At 55.1% G+C, this 20,792-nt stretch overlaps 2 long non-coding RNA genes across 2 annotated transcripts; both read left to right on the top strand.

Moving 5' to 3' along the window:
- The first annotated feature begins 770 nt into the window (after nt 1-770).
- Nucleotides 771-15,345, top strand: LOC123628419. Its single transcript, XR_006731633.1, has 2 exons — nt 771-810; nt 14,790-15,345. It is a non-coding gene; the product is annotated as an uncharacterized LOC123628419 (long non-coding RNA).
- LOC123628420 lies at nt 10,482-12,183 on the top strand. Its single transcript, XR_006731634.1, has 3 exons — nt 10,482-10,512; nt 11,612-11,676; nt 12,030-12,183. It is a non-coding gene; the product is annotated as an uncharacterized LOC123628420 (long non-coding RNA).
- Nucleotides 15,346-20,792: the final 5,447 nt, after the last annotated feature.

Below are 20,792 nucleotides of genomic sequence, written 5' to 3'. Positions count from 1 at the left end.
TGCTTGTTTTTGATTTTTATCCAATATATGCATACTTTGGAACAATCAGTTGTTACTCTCGGTGCTACTAACATAGAAAATAAGTTTGAAATGTGAATTTTTTATTTTGAGAAAAGTTGGTATACATTATCTATTTCTTAAAAACAGGCTTTATATCTCATTTATATCTCGCGTCACCCCCATGAGCACCGAGGGCTGCAGGGCCGGTGGTGGCCGGCAGGGGGCGGAGCACCCGTCATGCCCCGCGGCTTTGCACCCAGCGTGAGAGGATGCAGGGCCGCCATGTTGCCATCGCCCCGCAGGTGCCGCCTCCCTGCTGCCTGCTGGCCTGGCCTCAGACCAGAAGCCAGTGCCGGTTCGACCTCCTTGTCCTCACTCAGACGTGAGGCCCCGAGGGTGAGTGTGACCTTCCTGTCCCACCCCCACGGGCACCGCCTTCCTGTCCGCAGCCCTCAGAGACCCGGGAGGGGCTCCGTGTGGACATTTGGACACAGGGAACCACAGTTTCCACCACACTGGGGTCCCCCACGCCCAAGACGTGGTGGCCACAGGTGTGGCGTCCACGCGGTGGCCTCTCCACCCTAATGGGGTATCAGACTCTGAGCGGGACGTGGGTCTGGCTCAGCCTCTGGGAGGGACTTCGTTGTCATCTCTGTTTCACTGGCAGGGTGTTCAGGTGGTTGTTCATAAATGTAGTTTCCTCACGGGAATTTCATCCTTCCAGGGAACGTGCCGTCGCAGCACAAAGTCCTCTGTGTCCTGCCTTCAGAGTCTCCAGCGTCATTGCTGTGTGAGGTCTGCTACGTCATGGTAAGTACTCCCGTGTGTTTTACCGTGTGTTTTGCAGCAGCCACACGCTCCCAGGTCATCACTGTTAACCCCGAATCAGGAAATCCACCTTTCTCCCTGACAGTCCAATCCACCAGGCCCACTTCACCGCCTTCCCCAACTGGGAGAAAAATGTGTCTTTCCCTTCGGTTCCAGTTTTCTTTTTCTGGAACTGTTTCTGAGACTGTCCCTCAGTTTCCCAGCCTTGGCAGATCTAAAGAGCAGAGATGACTCCAGGGTGGGTGTGGGCAGCGCTTCCTCCTGAGCAGCACAGGCCTGCCATGGCCTGCAGACCCTGAGCGGTCCTGCCTGCTACCCTCTCCCATGCGGTCTACCCCAGCTGCCTGCAGTCTATTCTGCTTTCATTTTCAGGTGCACAGCAGGCTTTTGGTGTCTCAGGGCTTTTATTCGGGTTCCGTCAACCTGTCCACACAGTAAACACCCTTAGCAAATTTTCTAAGGCTTTGCCCAGCTAGACCCTTAAAGTCACAGCAGTTTGTAATATCTAACAGTAGAAAAAGTGGGTGATGTGATTTTTCAAAAGACAAAAAAATTTCTTTTTTTCTTTCTTTTTTTTTTTTAAAGACCGAGTCTCGCTCTGTTGCCTGGGCTAGGGTGCCGTGGCACCAGCCTAGCTCACAGCAACCTCAAACTCCTGGGCTCAAGCTGTCCTTCTGCCTCAGCCTCCCAAGTATCTGGGACTACAGGCATGTGCCACCATGCCTGGCTCATTTTTTCTATATATTTTTAGTTGTCCAGCTAGTCTCTTTCTATTTTTAGTAGAGACGGGGTCTCGCTCTTTCTCAGGCTGGTCTCTAACTCCTGAGCTCAAACAATCCACCCGCCTTGGCCTCCCAGAGTGCTAAGATTACAGGCGTGAGCCACCACACCTGGCCCCCCAAAAATATATATATTTGATATATCATATGTAAGAATCACCTTTGATTTATATATAAATCAAGGAAATATAGCTAAACAGAGTTCATAATTGGGATAACCAGTAAAGAAAAATCTCACTGCCAAATGAAAGGCAAATGGCCCGATTGATCATGGAAATTTCATAAGAACTTACTGAGCCACATGTTACCTTACTGTAATTCTCTAGCTGTGTGTGTGCACATGTGCATGCACACCAGTTGCAAGGTATCTCAGGTTTGCACACTTATGTTTACATCACCAGTCGATATAGTTAAGTGATAAAGTCCTAGTCCATATTATGACAATGTATATAAATATTTGAAAGCACTTTTTAAAATTTCACCATTTTGACCACTTGTGAATATATAATTCAATGGAGTGTTGTATATTGGCCATGTTGTGCTACCATCGATTTATTAATAGCTCCAGATTTTTTTTTTTTTTTTTTACTTCCAAAGGAAACTCAGCACCCATTAAAAAGTCACTTCCCTTTCCCTGTCGCCCAAGCCCCTGGCAAGCACTAATCTATTTTTCATCGCTGTGGATTTGCCTGCTCTGGACATTTCATACTAATGGACTCATATAATATGTGGCCTTTTGTGTCTGATTTCATTCACTTAGGACGTTTTCGAGGTTCATCCATGTTGTGATATACATCAGCGTTTCATTCCTTTTTTCTGTATGATTAAATACATACAGCATTCACCATTCTTAAGTGCACACTTCAGTGGCATGAACCACATGCACATTGTTGTGTAACCATCAGCACCATCCATCTCCTGAATTTCTTTCATCTTCCCCAAGTGGAACCCTGTACTTGTTAAACACCCACTTCATATTTCCTCTTCCCCCAGCCCCTGGAAACTCCAGGTACCTCATAACTAGAGCATACTTTATTTGTCCTTGTGTGCCTGGGTGGTTTCACTTAGCACGATGTTGTTACGTATGTCAGAATTTCCTCATTTTTAAGGCTGTATTATATTTCATTGTGTGGATGGACCACATTTTATTTATCTACTCATCTGTCAGTGGACACTTGTGTTGCTTCCACCTTTTGGCACAGTGAATAATGCTGCCATGAATGTGGGTATTCAAGTCCCTGTTTTCGGTTCTTTTCAGTATATACCCAGGAGTGGAATCACTGTGATATGGAATCAGTGAATGGATTCCATCACATGGAATCAGTGAATTCCATGCTTAATTTTTGAGGTACTGCCATATTGTGTTCCATAACAGCAGCTCCATTTTACTTTTCTCTTTCCTTTTTATGCTGAATAATATATCAGGTTATGGTATACCTAATTTTGCTTATCCATCCATCTGTTAATGGGCATTTGGGCTGTTTACACCTTTTGGCTATTGTGAACAGGGCTGTTATAAATGTTCATGTAGAAGTTCTTATTTGAACACTTGTTTTCTAATCTTTGGAGTATATACCTTGGCATGGAATTGTTGAGCTATGGTAATGATACATGTAAATTTTTGAGGGAACATTCAACTATTTTACACACAGCCTGTACCATTTCATATTTCTGCAAAGAGTGTTTAAGGGTATCCAGGTTTTTTGCATCCTTGCCAACACATATCTTTAATGTTTTTTAACAATAGCCTTTCTAGCGTGTGTGAGTGGGTATGTCATTGTGGTTGGAATTTGAATTTCCATAATAACTAATAACGTGTAGTATCTTCTTATGTGCTTGTTGACCAATTGCTTGTCGCGTGTGTGTGTGTGTGTGTGTGTGTGTGTGTGTGTGTGTATTTTAAGCTCTTTATCCATGTTGTTATTTGGTTATTTGTGTTTTGTGTTTTTCTTATTCGGTCTTAAAAGCTACTTATATATTCTGGAATGCAGACCCTCATTGGATATATAATGTGCCTCTTTGGGTTGTCAATGCGGCTGAGTCTGACTGGTCAGTGCAGCTGCGTCCTGATTGGTCAATGCGTCTCAGTCCTGATTGGTCAGTGAGGATGAGTCCTGATTGGTCAATGTGCCTGAGTCTGATTGGTCAGTGCGGCTGAGGCCTGATTGGTCAGTGCAGCTGAATCCTGATTGGTCAGTGCAGCAGAGTCCTGATTGGTCAGTGCAGCTGACTCTGATTGGTCAGTGACGCTGAGTGCTGTGTGGTCAGTAAGGCTGAGTCCTGATTGGTCAATGCGGCTAAGTCTGATTGGTCAATACAGCTGAGTCCTGATTGGTCAATGTGTCTCGGTCCTGATTGGTCAGTGAAGCTGAGTCCTGATTGGTCAGTGCAGCTGACTCCGATTGGTCAGTGAGGCTTAGTCCTGATTGGTCACTGAAGCTGAGTCTGATTGGTCAGTGACGCACGCAGCGGCTGGGCTGCGACGACCCGCGAGGGCGTCTGGGGACCGCCGCTGCACCCCGGTGCCTTCGGCAGCTCTGTTCATGGCACGGGAAAAGTTTCTGAGCACACGGTCATCCGAAGCAGAACTTTGTCCAACGCAGGACAGCAGAAACCTTCCCCATTTCGCTCCTTCACTGGGGTCGACTCCTGGGGTGAATCGCGTCCTCGGGATTGTACACAACTGTCATCTTCAGAACCTGAGGGTCATGGTCGGTGTTGGATTGTGCCCCGCCTCCCGCGTGGCTCTTACGGAGCAGGGTGGGTAGTGGTGGCGAGGCTAACTGAATGGATGGGAATTTGGGTAAAAGCCATTGTGTGGCAAAGTCTCCTGGTGAAAATAACTCAAGCATTATTTCCCCTAGTTGGGAGAAGGACGCATGGGCCTGGTAGGTTTTTAAGAAGTCCCTGTCCAGGAGATGTATGGGGGCTGACGGGACAAGCAAAAGGCCACGGCTGTCACGAGGGGTCCTAGTTGCAGGACAGGTAGAGATTTAGGAACTGTCATAGATTCGTTGGCCACTCCAACCATCTAGATGAACTCAGAACCCCAGGGAGGGCAAAGAGACAGTGTGCCGGGGCTGAGGATAGAGTAGCCCCAGGGTCACCCACATCTCCAATCGTCATATCTAACTCCTCTCCGATCTTAATATTTAATTCTCTTAGTTGGTTAATCTGGGTAGGGGTCGTGTTCCATGAATGTCCCTGGAGTATCGCTGCTTTGCTGTTGGGAGAGGTCCCGGGGACTTTAGCAGGATTCAGCTGTAGCCAAATATTGGAGGAATTCAGGGGATTTAGGATCCATTCCAGGCCACAGGTAGATAACAAGGACTTGAACACAGTGCACAGGGCCTCAGTCTACTAGCAAGTGTACTTTAGTTTTCCTTAGAAGTATGATTTTCTCTGTCCACGTTGATCGTATAGGAATTTCAGGTTCATTATACAAATGAGGGGTTCACTGGCTTGGTCTGATTGGTCAGTGTGGCTTACTTCTAATTGCTCAGTGCAGCTGAGTCTGATTGGACAGTGAGGCTGAGTCCTGATGGGCCAGTGCAGCTGAATATGACTGGTCACAGTGAAGCTGCTTCCTGATTGGTCAGTGCAGCTGCGTCCTGAAAGGTCAGTGTGGCTGAGTCTGATAGGTCAGTGAGACTGAGTCCTGATTGGTCAATGTGGCTGAATCTGATTGGTCGGTGCGGCTGAGTCCTGATTGGTCAGTGCAGCTGAGTCCTGATAGGGCAGTGTGGCTGAGTCTGATTGGTCAGTGAGACTGAGTCCTGATTGGTCAATGTGGCTGAATTTGGTTGGTGTGGCTGAGTCCTGATTGGTCAGTGCAGCTGAGTCTGATTGGTCAGTGTGGCTGAACCTGATTGGTCAATGCAGCTGAGTCCTGATTGGTCAGGACTGCCAAAGATACTAAAGATGTTAAAAGGTTTGAAGTACTTCACTAAACAGAGTCATAGGTCACTAACAGACTCAAATAACTTTTGTTTCTTTGAAATAAGAAGTCAAAAGTATATGAGTCTAAACTCTTATTCAATTAATGTTCAATTACTGTTTTAGAATTCTCTTATTTGGATAATATCTATATATTCAATGAATATTCATCATTTAACTTCACTTAGTAAAACTCTAAGGGTATATTTACTTAAAATATTTGAGAAACCTCCCCAAGTAAACATATTACAAAATGTAACCATTATAAAAAATTTATTTCCAAATTTTTTTCCTAGCCACATCTACCCAATTTATTCATTCTTAACAATTGTGCCTGGAAAATTTCATGAGACATCAGACAAATATAGCCATCATCCCGGGCTAAATTTTCATGCCAAGAAAGCATCATAAAAGTCAGAACCTTAAATATATGCATATTTAGCTGAAGACCTAGCCATTCCCATCAAACCAATATTAGACCAGTCTCATCTGCCAAAAGATTACTAAGTCCTGTCCACTTGAAAAGCATCTGGGCTTATTTGCGTACTATAGGCGATATACAAACAGACCTTTATAGACAGTCCTGTTTGTTGAAGCTGTCATTTCTCCCCATCCAATTATCTTGATATCCCTGTTTAAAATTTATTGACCATAAATGAAAGGTTTAAGTCTGGACCTCTATTCTGTTCCACTTGTCTGTAGGTCCATCTTTATGTCAGCGTCACACTGTCTTTATTGCCATAGCTTTGTAGTAAAATTGGATGTCTGGTTGTGTAAGTTCTTCAATTTTGTTCTCTTTCAAAATTGTTTTGGCTGGCATATTGTCTAGATGCTCTGAATTTCCATACACATGTGAGGATCAGCTTGTCATTTCCACTAAAAAAAGGCATTGCCAGGGTTCAGTAAGGATCCTGGTTAGTCTGTAGATCAGTTTAGGGGAAAACTGCTTCTTAACAATATTTTTTTGCAATCTGTGAATACTGTAGATCTTTCCATTTAATAGACTGTCTTCAACTTCTCTTAGCCATGGTTTACAGCTTTCAGGGTATATATTTCCACCAATTCTGTTAAATTTATTCTTTTGGTAATATTATGAATAGAACAGCTTTTAAATAGAACTTAGATTTTCCATTGCCAGTGTATAGAAATGACTAAGTGTTGTATCATGATATTGTGCCTTGCACCTTGTTAAGCTAATTTATTATTTCAACTCGTTTTCAAATTTATTTTTCAGGATTTTATTGCCTGAAAATAAACATAGTTTTACTTTGTGTTCTGTATGCCTTCATTTTTCCTGCTCTGTTGTGCTGGCTGAAATGTTAGTGCAGCATCAAAGTGGTGGGAGGGCACGCTCTCGCTGTCCCCAGTCCCAGGAGAAGTGTTCAGTCTTCCCTGTGACCACACACCCAACTGCTGTAGCCACACACGTAACCTCACACACCGTACAGACACACACGCAGCCTCACACAGAGACAGGTGCACACACATCACAGAGTCCTAGGGCCATACCAGGAGGGAAGCAAAGGAGTGTGACTGTGGGGTCCCCAGCCCTTGACAGACTTGAGGCAGAGGGACAGCAGTACCTGGTGAAGTCCTTCCTCCATGTGCACTGCTGCTCTCCAATTGTTTTCTTTTCTTTTTTTTTTTGCTGTTCTGGGTGATACAGTCGAATGTGCTCAACTTCCTGGACACGAGACAGGGGAAGGAGGACAGGGCAGGGAGCCCCTGGGGCCAGGTGTGCGGGGGGAGCCCGGCTTCCTCGGGTGCCGGGAAAGAAGTAACCCACAGTGGGGCCTGCAAAGCCTGGGAGGCCGTCACCACCCCCTGCCCGAGGCTGCGAGCTCTGAACAGCCAGTTTCAGGGGGAGGGGATGGTGCTGGGGGGCCGACCATGAGGGGGCCTGCCCCAGTGACCAGCCACCAGCACCAGGCGGCTTCAATGTGCTTGTCAGTCACACTTAAATAAAGTTAGAGGTTCGGTTCCTCCGGCGTGCTCCATGTCCACGGGCTCTGCAGCCACCATGGCTGGAGGCTGCCCACTGGGCTGTGCGGAGGTAGAACATTCCGTCATCTGGAAACTTCCACTGGACGGTGCTGAAGCAAAGTCTCACTGAGCTCGTAGCTGTGCGTGTGCCCAGCAAGTGGTCGCCCCTCTGGTGACCCGTGTTGGCGGGCCACCCCGTCCCCAGCGCTCTCCCCAGGTGTCCCCCCTGTGACGCACGCAGGTGTCCCGGTCAGGGCTCCCGTCTCTGTTTCCGCTTCAGCTGACAGGTCATGGCGGTGTCACCCGTTCCTCCTTTGGGACGGGAACTCGCCAGGGCTCATCCTGCCGCCCCCCACTGGCTGAGCACTCGCAGACGGTTGCCCTCCTCGTCGGTAGCGCTGTGCACAGGGCTGCCTGTGACACTCGTCAAGCCCCGATGACAAAACGGCATAAAAGCCACAGAAAGCAGGAGGCAGCTCACACCTTGTAGAGGTCGGGCTGGAGTGAGTTTTGGTGCCAAACTGGTGGTGCAGCTGAGTCCTGATTGGTCGATACAGCTGAGTTCTGATTGGTCAGTGCAGCTGAGTCCTCATAGGTGAACACACCTGAGTCCTGATAGGTCAGTGCAGTAGTGTCCTGATTGGTCAGTGCAGCTGAGTCCTGATTGGTCAGTGCTGTTGTGTCCTGATTCGTCAGTGAGGCTGAGTTTTGATTGGTCAGTGCATGTGAGTCCTGATTGGTCAGTAAGACTGAGTTGTGATTGGTCAGTGCAGCTGCGTCCTGATTGGTCAGTGCAGCTGAGTTCTGATAGGTCAGTGCAGCTGGGTCCTGATCAGTCAATACGGTTGAGTCCTATTGGTCAGTTTGGCTGAGTTCTGATTGGTCAGTGCAGCTGAGTCCTGATTGGTCAATACAGCTGAGACCTGATTGGTCAGTGCAGTTGTGTCCTGATAGGTCAGTGTAACTGAGTCCTGATTGGTCAGTGCAACTGTTTCCTGATTGGTCAGTGCTGCTGTGTCCTGATTGGTCAGTGCAGTTGTGTCCTGATTGGTCAGTGTGGCTGAATTCTGATTGGTCAGTGCAGCTGAGTCCTGATAGGTCACTGCCATTGTGTCCTGATTGGTCAGTGAGGCTGACTTTTGATTGGTCAGTGCATGTCAGTCCTGATTGGTCAGTAAGACTGAGTTCTGATTGGTCAGTACAGGTGTGTCCTGATTGGTCAGTGCAGCTGTGTCCTGATTAGTCAGTGCAGCCGCGTCCTGATGGGTCAGTGCAGCTGAGTCCGGATTGGTCAGTAGAGCCAAGTTCTGATTGGTCAATACGGCTGAGTCCTGATTGGTCAGTGCAGTTGTGTCCTGATTGATCAGTGGGGCTAAATTCTGATAGGTCAGTGCAGCTGACTCCTGATTGGTCAGTGTAGTTGTGTCCTGATTGGTCAATGCAGCTTCGTTCTGATTTGTCAGTGCCACTGAGTCCTGATTGGTCAATACAGCTGAGTCCTGATTGGTTGGTGGATTTGTGTCCTGACTGGTCAGTACGCCTGGGTTCTGATTGGTCAGTACAGCTGAGTCCTGATTGGTAAATACAGCTAAGTTCTGATTGGTCAGTGGAGCTGAGACCTGATTGGTCAATAGAGCTGAGTCCTGATTGGTCTCTGCAGTTGTGTCCTGATTGGTCAGAGAGGCTGAATTCTGATTGGTCTGTTTAGCTGAGTCTTGATTGGTTAGTGCAGTTGTGTCCTTATTGCTCAGTGTGGCTGAGTTCTGATTGGTCAGTGCAGCTGAGTCCTGATTGGGTAACAAGACTGAGTTCTGATTGGTTTGTGCAGCTGATCCTGATTGGTCAGTGGACTTGTGTCCTGATTGGTCAGTGAGGCTGAGTTCTTATAGGTCAGTGCAGCTTAGTCTGATTGGTCAGTGCAGTTCTGTCCTGATTGGTCAGTGTGGCTGAGTTCTGATTGGCCGGTCCACCCCCCACCCCTCCCATCCCCCACCTGCCCCTCCACACGCCAGACCCCCGCTTCCCAGGCGCCCCCCCTTCCCCGCCCCTCTCCATCCTCTCCCCATCCCGGTCCTCCCGCCCCGTCCCGCCCTCGCCCGCTGTCCGGCTACGCCCCCGTGTGGCCTTGGGGTGACCAGCGGAGCCGCGGCGCAGGGCTGGGGGGTGGGTCGGATGGGAGGGGTGGGGGCGGGGCTGGGCTGACAGGGGAGAGGAGTGGGGGCGGGGACGGTGCAGAGAGCAGAGGGGAGTGGGGGGCGGGGCCGGGGCCCGGGCGGACAGGGGAGGGCACAGGTGTCCCGGCCAGAGCACCCCACGGTCCCGGGCGGGCCAAGCCTGACACTCCCCGCGAGCAGCATCGTGAAGGTCGTTGTCATGAGTCGCTGAACGTGGCTGGCGGAAACAGATCGTGCAGCGCGTGCTCGTGGTCCGCGGGGACAGCGCTAACGCGCACTGGCTATTCTGGTCATCCTCGTGGGGAAACTGAGACACACAAACCAGTGAAGAGGCCAAAGCGGGCCTGGGACTCAAACCCTGGACAGCACAAACCAGAGCTGTGCCCGAGCCCTCACCCAGCCCTCGCCAGAGCCTCGTCTGGCCTGAATGTCAGCTTAGACCCACCTAAATGTGACACAGCAGTAACTACTCTTGACGACTGAACTGACAGACGCTTTGAATGTCAAAGTCTCAGGTAAGAGTAAAGGCAGACACGTTTTTCAATGCAATTACTGTCAGTTTAGCCAACGTCGAGGGGACTCAAAGTGGTGAGCAAGTTCCTGATTTTAGGTAAATTTCCTAGTGACGGGGGCTCAGCCTGCTCAGGGTCAGCCAAGTCCACCCAGAGCTTGAGACTGAGCCCGGGCTTTGGGTGCCTTGGACGGGTCTGGCGAGAGCTTCGATCACAGCTTCTGTCGCTGCTGGGGACAAGAGCCAGTGCAGCCCTAAATGCCCACGTGTGTGCCCGTTGCAGGGCTGGAGTCAGGGCCAGGTTGGTACCCCTGTACCCTGGGGATGGGATCCGTGCTGGCCCTGCGGTCCTTCAGGTGGGGAGGCAGGCACTGGCCTGGGACAGTGCCCTCCCCTCCCGGGTACATGCAGCCCTCCCTGGTTGGCAGAGGCTGCTCCATCTGCAGCGTTCGGTGAGGGGGCAGAGGCCAAATAAGTCCTTGCGGGGAGCGGGGTGGGCAGAGCTTTGGCCTGATCCCTGCCACAGGCTGGCTGGAGGTCCCTTGCCTAAGAGAACTGAAGGTCACACCCCCTGGGCCAGAGGCCAGGCTGCAGAGGAGGTGCAGGGATTTCCTTCCCCGGGCTCTTGGGGCCCGGAGACTTTTCACCTCTTTGCAGGAGACCAACAGGGGCTGGGACTCGGGCGCTCCCAGCCTGCTTCCCTGGTCTCGGAGCAGTGTCTCCATCTGGTATGGCAACTGTCCCAGTTTGCCCGGGACCTTTGGTGCTAAACTGGGGGCTTTCCCCTTTTCCCCCAAGTTCTGCAACACGCTTAGAAGCAGCTACTTACTCGCCTCCCGCACTTGACTACAGATGTACCTGTAGGTGACAATTTCAGTATTTTGCCACTATTTGCCAGTCCTGCGGGCAACGAGCACCCAGGACCTCGGGAAGCAGGGTGTGAATGCCCTGCAGGTCGGAGCAGAGAACCTATTCCAGACACCCAGAGATGATCCAGAGACCCTGTGCCTGGGGTCCTGCCCCAGGACCGGCCCTGGGTCTGTCCAGGTGCAGTCAGGGAGCGCAGCGAGGGCTGTGGATGTGGGGTTGGCACAGGACTTCCGCCCACAGGGCGGGGCAACTGCAGCCTTTACAGAAGGCTGGGGTTGGTGGGGTCACCAAGTACTAACGAGGGCTCAGCATGCTTAGCGTCCGAGATCAGCCAAGACCGGGTGCAATCAGGGTGGTACCGCCGTAGACAAGGAAGAAAAGGTGGTGCACAGCTGGGGAGAGTGAGGGTATCCTGGGGCCCACGTCTGAGAACAAAAGGACGTCACCGCTCTTCTGCCCGAGGTGGCCTTGGTGGGGGCAAGTGGAAAATGACTTTTTCACGCCCAGTTCTAACCCAAGCTGGTTTCCAGACCCAGAGCCCACCCAGGGAAGGGGGACCAGGGTCCCGCAGCAGTTCCTGCATGGAGAGCGCGAGGTGAGTGGCAGACCCGGCCCCTGGCTCACCTGCGGACCCCCGTGGGCCCTGGGCGAGTCTCTCTGCAGGAGAGCGGTGGGAGGGGTGCAGCTCTGCCGTGGGGGCTCCTCTCACGGGTAGTTTTTAAAATAGCAAATGGGCCATGAGCAGGGGCACCCACGCCGCCTCCCCACGCCTGAAGGACCTGCCACCCCTTCTGAAGGCCCTGGCAGCCTCCTGGTGGGGGTGACACATTGTTAATAATGTATCGGGGTGTTGACAGCCTGCTCTCTGGTCCCCCAGGTAAAAGGAGTTTGGAAATGAGATGCCTTCCCCCGACTGTCTGACCCTGTCACCCTGGACACTTATGGCAGACCGTGTCCTGCAGTCCCAGGAGTCCCCATCATGTGCTCTGTGACACTGGAAGGGTGACTGGCCTGTTCACCTCTGCCGTCATGTGTCTGCTCCTTTCCTGTGCGGCCTCGGTGACATAGGAACGAAGGTCAGGGTATGGCAGGACCCTCCCGAGGCCTCCCCAGGGCCCGCCTGGGTGCTGATGCCTCAGCCAGGTGCGCAGAGGCCAGCCTGGCCGGCGGCACTGCGGGTCCCTTCCCCTCCCGGGGGGCAGGGGGGGCGCCCTCCACACCATGACGGGGGTCCGCGCAGACGGGAGCAAGGGCTGGACAGAGCACCTGGACAGTGCAGCTGAGTCCTGATTGGTCGGTGCACTTGTGCCCTGATTGGTCAGTGCGGCTGAGTTCTGATTGGTCAGTGCAGCCATTTCCTGATTTGTCAGCATAGCTGAGTTCTGACTGGTCAGTGTGGCCGAGTCCTGATTGGTCAATACATCTGCGTCCTCATTGGTCAGTGCAGTTGTGTCCTGATTGGACAGTGCAGCTGAGTCCTTATTGGTCAGTGTAGTTGTCTCCTGATTGGTCAGTGCAGCTGAGTCCTGATTGGTCAGTTCCATTGTGTCCTGATTGGTCAGTGAGGCTGAGTTTTGATTGGTCAGTGCATGTGAGTCCTGATTGGTCAGTAAGACTCAGTTCTGATTGGTCATTGCAGCTGTGTCCTGATTGGTCAGTGCAACTGAGCCCTGATAGGTCAGTGCAGTTGTGCCCTGATTGGTCAGTGCGGCTGAGTTCTGGTAGGTCAGTGTGGCTTAATTCTGATTGGTCAGTGCAGCCGTGTCCTGATTGGTCAGTGCAGCTGTGTCCTGATTGGTCAGCACAGCTCAGTTCTGATTGGTCAGTGCGGCTGAGTCCTGATTGCTCAATGCAGCTGCATCCTCATTGGTCAGTGCAGTTGTGTCCTGATTGGTCAGTGCAGCTGAGTCCTGATTGGTCAATATGGCTGAGTCTGATTGGTCAGTGCGGCTGCATCGTGATTGGTCAGTGCAGTTGTGTCCTCATTGGTCAGTGCAGCTGAGTCGTGAGGCAGGACGTGACTGGACCCTCACAGGCAGCCTGCCCAGCCCAGAGTGGGCAGAAGGAAAAGGAGGAAAGGGAAGGAGCTCCGGCTCCTCCGGGTCTCCAGGGAGGCAAGTCCTGCCAGGGCCCCAGACAGCCTCTCCAGAACATGCCCTGGGCTCCATGATGGCCTGGTCCCTGGAAGCTGACAGGGGGCGGGGGAGAGGAGACGGGGACAGGAGGGGAACAGCCCCCAGCTAAGTCCAAAGCCAGCTGCAGCCCCCGAGAGGGAGGCTGGGCCGCGGGGCAAGGGGAGGCACCTGCCTGCCGCGCTTGGGCCACGGCTGCTCGGGGCTCTCGAGACCCCTGGTGGTCACAGTGAGGCCTGGGGACAGTGAAATGGAAAGACCACAGCAGTCTGGAGTCGGGGGAGGGAGGCTCCCTACTGCCCTTGGTGGGAGCAAGTGGCCGGCACCCCTGAAGAACTCACCTCCCTGTGCTGCGTCCCTGAGCCCAGCGCTTCCCAGGTCCCCAGGGCCCGAGTGAACAGGCCCAGGGGAACAAAGGCCGTGCAGAGGCTGTGGACGCCCCGGGCGGCACCAAGCTCCCAACTGGGCATTCTCAGCTCTTCTGTTAGAGTCCAGGCGAGCACAGGGTCCCTGGGACGGTTGTCCGTGTTTCCAGTCACAGCAGGGGACTCCTCCTCCTCTCCTCGGGACACTCCATGTGAGTGGCCACTTGTCGTGGCTGCGGCCGCTGCCCCAGACAGGTAGAGCTTCCCCGGGCGGCACAGAGCGGCACTGGCTGTCTGTGCCTCCCCCACACACCCAGCAGGAGCCACGGAAGCTCGAGCCGCTGTGAGCCACAGCGCTGTCCCCACACCCTGCGGGCACAGGCCACCCAGGGGCCAGGCACAGCCGGGCTGCTGAGCTCTAGCCCAGCCCAGGGGCCCGGCCTCAGGCTGCTCGCTGGCCCACAAGGTCACTGGGACGGGGTCTCTGACCCCAGTGAGGCCCCAGCCCCGCGAGGGTGCCGGGTGTGCCTGCCCTTCGTTCAGGCAACCTGGAGGCTGGAAAGGAGGAAGCCCCGCAGGTCTCCTTCACTGTTCCCGAGGAAGTGAGAGGAAAAGGGCGGAGCTGGTGTCCCGAGCAGGTGTCCCCAGGACATCTGCACACTCCCAATGACAGCCCTTGCCAGGGAGCACACCCCGGGACCCCACTGCTCGCCAGAACCAGGTGTGGCCTCAGACCCGCTTGGAGACCAGGGGTGGGCAGTGGACGGGACAGGACAGGCGGGAGAGGGGAGTCCGGGCAAGGAGCCTTCCAGTAAGGGAAACTGAGGAAGGCAGGAAGGCAGGGCCTGCGGCAGGGGCGGCTGGTGGGCATCTTCCACCCCCAGCCCCTGGGAAGGAGATACGGATGCGCAGGGCTTCCCTGGCCCACAGAGGCCTCCCGGCACCCAGCCGCCTGGCACCCTCAGTCTCCAGGGACCGCACTTGGGGCTGAGAACAGGCTCACGTCGGGTGAGCGCTGGAGCCACCTGTCCCAGGCCTAAAGTGAGAAAACGGGGACAGCCTCTCCTTCTCAGGTTGTGGGGGCCGAGAGGAGACCCTGCCAGGTCACATGGCAATGCCCTGTCCCTGCGTGGGAGCATCAGGATGGGAAGGTGGAACATTCCAGCACTTGAGTCACCCACAAAGGTTGTCCTCACTGGCCTGTTATCCAGCCCACAGATGCCCGGGCACACGGGATGTCCAGGAGCACCAGTTAACACCACCAGGCGGCCACAGAGACGGGACGGAGCAGCGAGAGAGCGCAAAGACCTGTCGGCAGGTGGCACCGCGGCCCCAGGCCCCGCGCTCAGAGCCCCACAAAGGCAGCAGGGGACATCGGATGCTGAACCGGAGAAGCGGTGAGGTGCTGGCGTCCAACAGGCCCTGCCGCCTGTGAGGACCAGCACTGACGCCTCGGGAACCCAGGGGCAGCGGGGCCCCCCCAGAGGCCGGGCCTCGGCTTCCTCTCAGCCCCTCCGGGGTCGCTTCTGCAGCAGCCGCCCAGACTGACTCTAACTATTGCTGCTCTGAGAAGTCCCCTCCAGAGCGCAGGCAAGGCACAGAGCAGGGGAGCACGCGCGGGTGGGGACACACCGGGCCAGTCCTGTGACTCAGTTTCTTTTTACATCTGTTGTGGCTGGCTGCGCTTCCTTTGTGGCCCACGGAGCCCTGGGCACTTGCCTTCTGGAAGTTAGTATTGACAATATAAACCCGGTAGTGAAAAGATCACCCTGGTTGTGTTCCTTTTACCATTTTAGTCAAAAGGTGACTAGTCCATTTTTCAAAACGAGTACAAATGCTCTTGACATAAATTCAGTGATTTTATCAATAGAATCACAGCTAGAGGTGGCCTCGGCTTCGGGAGCAGAATTACTCCAGGACAGGCAGGCAGGCAGTCACCGTCCAGGGAGCTAAGCGAGTCCCCTGCCCATAGGAGCACCAGGCCGGCCGTGCAGCACCACCGGAAAGCCAGGCTCCGATCCTGGACAGGGCCCCAGTGCCACACCAGGAGCCAGCCAGCTCATGAAGACCATTCCTGACTGTCTGTGAATGGAGTTGATTTTAGATGGCAGGTGTGTCATTTCCTAGCAGGCAGTCAGCTCAGTCTGCACTTAGAAAATCACTGAAAATAGTGGCATAGGCTCTTGCTCAGCTACGAAAATTAGATCCTGGCTTGGGAATTAGTGGCCCTTCACCAGCCATGGCCACCTGACCAGTCCTGCCTTTGACCCTGCTCTGGGCTCTTGGTCCATTGACAAGACCTGGACAACTTCCACGGATTTACCTTCCAGTTTTTAAGGACCGATTCACCATCAGTGAACGAACTTCTTCACAGAAGTTGTGTTTGGAAAACCGGGTGGCTTAAACAACAGGAGCTTCCTGTCTTCCGGCCAGCAGGCCAGACGTCCAGGGCCATGTGCCCCCTGGAGGCTCCAGGGAAGGACCCTTCCTTGTCTCCAGCGTCTGGTGGCTCCCTGCACCCTGGGCTTGTGGCCGGCAGCTCCTCCTCTGCTCTGTCCTCATGGGGCCTCCTCCTGGGGTGTCTGTTATAAGGACACTTGTCACTGGATTTAGGGGCCCCCATCTCAAGATCCTTAACTTAATTACTTCTACAAAGACCCTATTTTAAAATAAGTTCCTATTCTGAGGTTCCTGGTGGACGCGAATTTGGGGGACGCTATCACAGCAGCTCTACCAGCGGCACGAGCAGTTGCCAGGGGTGTTCACCGGAGGGCCAGGTCCCCAGTGGCCCTGCTCAGCTCCCTGCCCAGGGACCCTGTGCACAGCTGGGAGCTGAGAGGTCCCCGCAGGAGGCCGGCTCTCGAGGGTGCCCATTCCCCTGCCCTCTGCTCACGCCTGAGCTGGCTGGGCCGTGCCCACTCCCTGCCTGTCAGGTTCTGGACTCTGCGGCCGGCCTTGTACTTCCTGAGAGGGACAGAGACAAGAGAGTGAGGGAGACAGAGACAGAGAGCAGGGGAGACAAAGAGGTGAGGATGGACACACATGCAGAGGAGGGAGGGGGCAAGTAGGAGGTGTGGCCACCTGGGCGGCACAGCGACACCACATAACATCTTGGGAGTGCCACCTGCCCTGGAGCTCCCTGGATGGAACTGACTCAGTTTTACCAAAGGATGGTCACGGAGCCCCACCGTCCTCCCCAACCATGTGAACCTGGTAGAAAGTCCCAGGGCCTTCCTGAACCAGTGGGATCTACACAGCCAGGTGTGGGGCAGGCCCTGGTGGGACCAAGCCTCCCAGGGAAGCCCAGAGAGGGGAGCTGGGGGATCTGTGTCCACACCTGTCCTATCCCTCTGTCCTCTGCAGCAGTGGGGTGGGGAGGGGGGGCAGCTCTCCCTCCTGGAAGCCTCTCTGGCTGAACAGGCCCTGGGGCTACTGCTTTTGGTCAGGAGGGTGTCAGGACGCTGACTTGGCAGCAGGGTGGGGTGTGGCTGTGGGGTGCAGAAGTCTCGGGGACACAGGACTCCTGGGCAGCTCCCTGTGCCCAATCCACAGGTACGGGACTGTGCAGGGGCTAAGGGGCTTCTGCCTGCCCCCCGGGCCGTGCAGGCCCCTCTCTGTCCCTCCTGCATGGTCTGACTCCCCCCGCAGTTTTCACCCCCCTCCCCCAACGGGGGGGCTCCGGGGTTTGGAGTTTCATTCCAGGTGGCCTGGGGCTGCTGGCAGTGGGCGGTCGGTCATCCTTGGCCACAGCAACTCCTGGACGTCTGTTCAGCCTCTCCCTGGAGAGGCAGCAACGTTCACACCCTCCCCCTCCGCAGAGCCAAGGCAGGACCAGCCCTGTCAGACACCACCCAGCCCACAGCACACCTGGCCCCTGGCCCTGGGGTTTGGCTGCCCGCAGTCTCGGGCCTGCTGGGCCCCTCCCAGGACCTGGCCCAGGGCAGGCTCTGTCCCCAAGCGGCAGTGCCAGGGCCCTCTCCCTGGAGCCACGTGGGGTTTGAGCAGCCGGATGCCAGAACAGGGGCCTCTCGACCTGGTTCCTGTTTTGGGCACAGAACCACCCAGCTCAGCACCTCACCTGCCTGGTCCTAGCCCTGTCTGTGTTCCTGGGCCTCCCCAACGTGCCCCATCATTTTGTTTGGAGTGGGCAGCTGCCGGGGTTCGGGGGGCTGAGGCAATATGGCAGTGATCAATGCTCCTGCTTGTGAGCACTTGTGAGCACCTTGCGAAGCACCTCAAAATCCACCAGGGACACAAAAGCCAAACTCAGGAGACGCTCGAGACACACGTGGGGGCCTCTGACCCTGGCAGATGGGGACTTTGTGGGAATTGGCTGGCCGCAGGGCAGACAGCTGACTCTCGACATCAGAAAGCGTGTGATAGGGTGGCCGTTCCAGAGAGCACAGGGAAGGCTCAGGTCACACAGCGAAAGTTCCCGCCGAGGATCTGGTCAGGTTCATTATACAAATGAGGGATACACTGGCTTGGTCTGATTGGTTAGTGTGCCTGAGTCCTGATTGGTCAATACAAATGAGTCTGATTGGTCACTGTGGCTTACTTCTAATTGGTCAATATAGCTGAGTGTCAATGGTTAGTGTGGCTCAGTACTGATTAGTCAATGCAGCTGAGTCTGATTGGACAGTGAGGCTGAGTCCTGATTGGTCAGTTCAGTTGAGTCCTGATTGGTCAGTGCAGCAGAGTCCTGATTGGTCAATACAGCTGAGTTCTGATTGGTCAGTGCTGCTGAGTCCTGATTGGTCAATACAGCTGAGTCCTGATTGTCACTTCAATTGTGTCCTGAGTGGTCAGTGAGGCTGAGTTCTGATTGGTCAGTGCAGGTGAGTCCTGATTGGTCAATACGGCTGAGTCTGACTGGTCAGTGCAGCTGAGTCCTGATTGGTCAATACAGCTGAGTCTGATTGGTCAATGTAGCTGAGTCCTGATTGGTCAGTGCAGTTGTGTCCTGATTGGTCAGTGCGGCTGAGTTCTGATAGGTCAGTGCTGCTGCATCCTGATTGGTCAATACGGTTGAGTCTGATTGGTCAGTGTAGCTGAGTTCTGATTGGTCATTGCAGCTGAGTCCTGATTGGTCAATAGAGCTGAGTCTGATTTCTCAGTGCAGCTGAGTCCTGATTGGTCAGTGCAGCTGAGTCTGATTGGACAGTGCAGTTGTGTCCCCATTTAACAGTGCGGCTTAGTTCTGATTGGTCAGTGTGGCTGGGGAAACATACTGTCCCAGCCAGGCAGGGACCTGACCAGAGCCACAGCCGTGTCCTGCCACCCTGTCCCTTCTCTCCTGGGGCAGGGCCTTCCCCAAGACTCAGACCCCAGGTCTGAGATGTGGGTGACCTTGCGGTCTGCCGAGGGACTTGGGAAGCCTCGCTCTGCAGAGGGAAACCTTCATCCTTTGTGGAGAGAAGAGAAGATTCTACCTGTTGGGCTGGCCTGAACCGCACAGGTGTGTGTGCTGAGTCATAGCGGGGAGGGGGCTGCACCTGCCGTTGCGGGGTTGGCTCAGACGGAGACGCCGTGCCAGCCCGACGGGGCCCACCCTGCTTACGGGGCACTGGGTGAGACACCGGGTTGCATCCTTCACCGGGCGTGCCCTGGGCACACAGGCTGGAGACGGTCTCCAGGAAGGAGCCTACGGCCCCGCCCTCTCACCAGCCAGTGCAGTGTGGCAGCAGCTGCCCTCATCCTGGGGTAGGTTTGGGAATCTGCCCTGAGCCACGGACCTAGCGGGGTGGGGGCTGGGCAGACAGCAGCGCACCCGTCTGCGCCCAGCCAGGCGCTGGGGTGGGGGCCTGGTGCGCGCTGGGCCTGGGAGGAGCACCTGGTGCCCGGCAGGGGCCACCACACCCACCTCCTCCGCCTTCCACGGCCCGCCAGGCCACAGGGCCACCTGAAGCCTTAAACGGGGAGGAGGGAAAGGCCCCGCCTCCCACTTTCCAGTGCTGCCTGGGCTTTCCCAGGTGGGCCCGGAGCGGAGCAACCTTGGCAGAAGCTCCCGAGACCCCGCACCCCTTCCAGGGGGCCGTGGGGCCCAGCGCACCCCCAGGCCTGGGAGGGAAAGGCCGCGGGGCTGCAGTTTCCGCTCCCGGGGACCCCTCAGGGCTTCCACCCCAAGTTTCGCCCGAGGGCCGACCTCCTGGGCCCGCCTCCCGCGCCATCCTCCACCTGCCCGTGCACCCCCCACCCCTCCCATCCCCCATCTGCCCCGCCACACGCCAGACCCCCGCTTCCCCAGCGCCCCCCTCCCCGCCCCTCTCCGTCCTCCCCCCAGCGCGGTCCTCGCGCCCCGCCCCGCCCTCGCCCGCTGTCCGGCTGCGCCCCCGTGTGGCCGCGGGGGGACGAGCGGAGCCGCAGCGCGGGGCTGGGGGGTGGGGGCGGAAGGGAGGGACGGGGCCGGGCTGAGGGGGCGGGGGTCGCGGTCGGGGCCGGGGCGGACAGGGGAGGGGAGAGGAGTCGCGACTGGGGCACCCCGCGGTCCCGGGCGGGCCAAGCCTGACACTCCCCGCGAGCAGCATCGTGACGGTCGTTGTAATGAGTCGCTGAACGTGACTGGCGGAAACAGATCGTGCAGCGCGTGCTCGCGGTCCGCGGGGACAGCGCTAACAGGCACTGGCTATTCTGGTCGTCCTCGTGGGGAAACTGAGACACACAAACCAGTGAAAAGGCCAAAGCAGGCCTGGGACTCCAACCCTGGACAGCACAAGCCAGAGCTGAGCCTGAGCCCTCACCCAGCCCTCGCCTGACCCTCGGCTGGCTTGAATGTCAGGTTAGACCCACCTAAACGTGACACAGCAGTAACTACTCTTGACGACTGAACTGACAGACACTTTGAATGTCAAAGTCTCAGGTAAGAGTAAAGGCAGACACGTTTTTAAATGCAATTACTATTAGTTTAGCCAACGTCGAGGGGACTCAAAGTGGTGAGCAAGTTCCTGATTTTAGGTAAATTTCCTAGTGACGGGGGCTCGGCCAGCTCAGGGTCAGCCAAGTCCACCCAGAGCTTGAGACTGAGCCCGGGCTTCGGGTGCCTTGGACGGGTCTGGCGAGAGCTTCGATCACAGCTTCTGTCGCTGCTGGGGACAAGAGCCAGTGCAGCCCTAAATGCCCACGTGTGTGCCCGTTGCAGGGCTGGAGTCAGGGCCAGGTTGGTACCCCTGTACCCTGGGGATGGGATCCGTGCTGGCCCTGCGGTCCTTCAGGTG

This window comes from Lemur catta, chromosome X (assembly GCF_020740605.2).
Source record: "Lemur catta isolate mLemCat1 chromosome X, mLemCat1.pri, whole genome shotgun sequence".
In the NCBI taxonomy this organism is placed as follows: Eukaryota; Metazoa; Chordata; class Mammalia; order Primates; family Lemuridae; genus Lemur; species Lemur catta.
The sequence above is the reverse complement of the archived record's forward strand: the minus strand, read 5'-3'. Positions and strand labels throughout refer to the sequence as shown.